Source organism: Muntiacus reevesi, chromosome 1 (genome assembly GCF_963930625.1).
Source record: "Muntiacus reevesi chromosome 1, mMunRee1.1, whole genome shotgun sequence".
Lineage (NCBI taxonomy): Eukaryota > Metazoa > Chordata > Mammalia > Artiodactyla > Cervidae > Muntiacus > Muntiacus reevesi.
This window is the reverse complement of record NC_089249.1, coordinates 111,867,160-111,871,442: the sequence shown is the minus strand read 5'-3', so window position 1 is coordinate 111,871,442 and position 4,283 is coordinate 111,867,160. Positions and strand designations below refer to the sequence as shown.

The window sequence follows — 4,283 nt, the reverse complement described above, 5'->3', positions numbered from 1 at the left end:
ATTACTATCTGTTACTTTTTCCCCTCTGTCTTGCTTTGCTTCCTCTTACTAAATTTGGCCATGCCACGTGGCGTGTGGGAATCTTAGTTCCTTGACCAGGGATTGACCCTGTGGCCCTTGCACTGGAAGCACAGTCTCAACCACTGGATCACCCTGGAACTCCTTTTCTTTGCCTCCTCTTGAATTGATTTTTTTTTTTTCTACTTCCATTTCCCTCTATTTGTTTGAATAATAATATATCCACTGTTTATTATTTCAGGGATTCCACTAGCTGGTTGAACATGTTGACTTAAAGTCTAAAGTAATTCTCCTGACCTATCTTGGTCCCTGCTGCGGCCGTAGTGTGTCTGGAGCTGCAAGTCCACTCTGGTCTAGATGAGAGGGGATCTGCTGGACCTAAGGCCGAGTTCCACCCTGACTTCCTGAGATGTTGGTGGCTTTCGTACTGGACTGGCTGAGAGGGAAGGCAGAAGTCAATCAGGAGACCATCCAGCAGCTCCTGGAGGAGAATGACCAGCTGATTCACTGCATTGCGGAATATCAGAACAAAGGCCGGGCGAATGAGTGCGTCCAGTACCAGCATGTGTTACACAGAAATCTCATTTATTTGGCTACCATCGCAGATGCCAACCCAACCAGTGCTTCATAAGCAATGGAATAGTCTTCCAGTTGGCTGTTGTGAGGAGTAATTGAATGTGATCTATGTCCTATGAAATGGATTTTTGCCAACGCAACTGCTTAGAATGTGAATGGAACCTCTGTGGCTCTTTTAAAAATGTGAAAATGTGAAGAAAGCTACTAACTTAACCATATTCTCAGTATAAATATTTAACAATTAAGTGGATTCCCTCAATTAAGTTGACTCAAGTATCCTCCATCCTGAAATAAGTGTGTTTGGATAACAGATATAATGGGCATCTTCAAGTCAACCTTTTTAGTTTCAGCCTGAAGAGGAAACTGAGCAGGTATTGGGCGATCAGTAGGAATTGGTGAGACTTTCCACTGAGACACTGTTTCTCCCTCCTACCAGTTTGTGGTTGTGGACCCCGACTGCTCTTTTCATGTTGCTTGGAAATAGAGCTTGCCTTTCCATAAAAATAAATAAATAAATAAAGTAATTCTCCTTACTTTACTCCTAAATAACCAAGGACCTTGGACAATTTTAATTCTACTATAAGCCCAGTATTTTCACTCTAGTCTATTTTCCCTCCAAAAATTAGACTTTGTTATAGTATGTTTTACCATGGTCTATATTTGAGATATGACTTCATATTTACTGATATGTTTACTTAACATTCTTTTTTGTATCTCAAGTTTTTCACTTTGTAGCTAAAGTACATCCTTTAGGATCCCCTTTAATGAGGGTCTTATTATGATATACTCTCTCAGGTTACTGGGAGCAGGACAGGATGTTTTTATTGCTTTTCTCTGTTTTGATTTCCTAGAAATATTTTCTTGTGTAATAACTTTCCATGAAATAAAGCTTTATGGGACATGGAGTTCTAGATTGATAGCTATCTTTTCTCAGCACATTGAAGAAATTCGTACAATGTGTTTTCTTCGAGACTTGTTCTTACAGAGTGAATTATGAGTCTAATTGCTCATTTTTATAGGTGATTTTTCTCTTCTCTCTGGGTACTTTAATATCTCACTCTCAATCTCTTGCTCTCTTTCAATTTGTTTGTATTCTACTGTTTTGCTATGATTTCACTATTATATGTCTAGGAGAGAATATATTTTAACATATGCTGCTTGAAATTCACTGTTTCCTGGATCTAAGAAATACTGGCTCTTTTGCATTCTTACTATATTTTCCTAGAACTCTGCTTATTGGACCTTTACATTAGCCTAAGATACATTAGCATCTTAGGTTACTGAAATATCAATAACATCAGATACGCAGATGATACCGCCCTTATTGCAGAAAGAGAAGAGGAACTAAAGAGCCTTGATGAAAGTGAAAGAGGAGAGTGAAAAAGCTGGCTTAAAACTCAACATTCAGAAAACTAAGATCATGGCATCTGGTCCCATCACTTCATGCCAAATAGATGGGAAACAGTGGAAACAGTGTCAGACTTTATTTTGGAGGGCTCCAAAATCACTGCAGATGGTACTGCAGTCATGAAATTAAAAGATGTTTACTCCTTGGCAGGAAAGTTATGTCCAACCTAGACAGCATATTAAAACGCAGAGACATTACTTTGCCAACAAAGGTCCGTCTAGTCAAGGCTATGGTTTTTCCAGTAGCCATGTATGAATGTGAGAGTTGGACTATAAAGAAAGCTGAACGCCGAAGAACTGATGCTTTTGAACTGTGTTGTTGGAGAAGACTCTTGAGAGTCCCTTGGACTGCAAGGACATCCAACCAGTCCATCCTAAAGGAAATCAGTCCTGAATATTCACTGGAAGGACTGATGCTGAAGCTGAAACTCCAATACTTTGGCCACCTAATGAGAAGAACTGACTCATTTGAAAAGACCCTGATTCTGGGAAAGATTGAAGGCAGGAGGAGAAGGGGATGACAGAGGATGAGATGGTTGGATGGCATCACCAACTCAATGGACATGAGTCTGAGCAAGCTCCAGGAGTTGGTGATGGACAGGGAAGCCTGGCATGCTGCAGTCCATGGGGTCACACAGAGTCAGACACGACTGAGCGACTGAACTGAACTCAACTGAACTAGTCTCTTTATAATATGATTCTCTTTTTATCTCAGTCTAATACATGTGGAAATATCTTCAGATATTCAGTTCTCTGATTTTCTTCATCTATGACTAACTTCTTTTTAATGCATTGAGGGGTTGTGGTACAGCTTTATTGAGGCATAATCAACATAAAATAAACTGTACATATTCAGGGTGTACACTTTGATGGATTTTGACATACAGATATACTCATGAAATCATCACGGCAACCAAAATAATAAATAAATCGCTTATCCCTAAAACTTTCCTTTCGTCACTTTGTAATTCTTTTCTCCAGTTTTTCCCTACTACTACCTCTTTTCAAACAATCATTGATTTGCTTCTATCGTTATAGATTAATTTGCATTTTCTAGAATTTTATACATATGGAATTATACAGCATGATTTCTTTTTTTTTTAAGTGTGATTTCTTTCACTCAACACAATTATTCTGAGAATTTGTCAATGTTGTTAAGTCTATCAATTGTTGCTGTTTTTATTGCTGAGTAGTACTTCACTATACAGATATAACACTGTTGATCTTGTCACTTGTTGGGTATTTCCAGTTCTTGGCTCTTACAAATTAAGTTGTTATGAACATTTCATGCACATCTTGTTAGGGACATATGCTTTCATTTCTTAGATAAATATTTAGGAATGGGATAGCTGAATTATATTGTACACATACTTTTAACTTCTTTTAAAGACACTGCCAAAGGTTTTCCAAAGTGATTGTACCATTTTACATTTCCATCAGCAGTGAATGAGAGTTTCCAGTTCTCCACATCCTTGTGAGGCTTTTTGCTTGTAGCTATTCTAGTTGATATGTAGTTGTATTACACTGTGTTTTTTTAAATTTTATTTAAATGTTATTTTTTGGCTTCCCTAGGTTTTTGTTGCTGTATGTGGGCTTTCTCTAGTTGCAGCAAGTGGGGGCTACTCTCTAGTTGCACTGTACAAGCTTTTCATTGCAGTGGCTTCTTTTGTTGCAGAGCACCAGCTCTAGGGCACATGGGCTCAAAAGTTGTGGTGCACGGTCTTAGCTGCCCCATGGCATGTGGAATCTTCCTGGACCAGGGGTCGAAGCCATGTCCCCTTCATCGGCAGGCAGATTTTTAACCACTGGACCACCAAGGAAGTCCTGGTCTTATCTTTTTATTGCCTTCCTCCTGCTTACTTTCAGTGTAGTTTATTCTTCCTTTTCTAGTTTCTGGGGATATAAAGATTTTAATATAGGTATTCAATGATATAAATTTCCCTCTAAGCACTCTTTGCTGAAACCCACAGATGTTGATGTGATGATACACATCAATTCAAAATACTTTCTAAATTCCCTTTTGATTTCTTCCTTGACTCATGTGATACTTAGAAGCATGATATTTCACTTCTAAATAGTAGGATGTTTCAAGATATCTTTGTTATTGATTTGTAATTTAATTCCATTATGATCAGAAATAAAATTCGCATATTTGAATCACTTAAAATATATTGGTATTTCTTCTGTGGCTCAGAATATGGTCTATGTTGGTAAATAATCTTTTTTTTTTTTAAGAATATGTGTTTTATGTGTACTTTAAAATAATATGTATTCTACTCCTG

General features: G+C 37.8%; 1 pseudogene; it reads left to right on the top strand.

Moving 5' to 3' along the window:
• Positions 1–427: 427 nt before the first annotated feature.
• On the top strand, positions 428–1,164 carry LOC136163405 (SS18-like protein 2 pseudogene; annotated as a pseudogene).
• Positions 1,165–4,283: the final 3,119 nt, after the last annotated feature.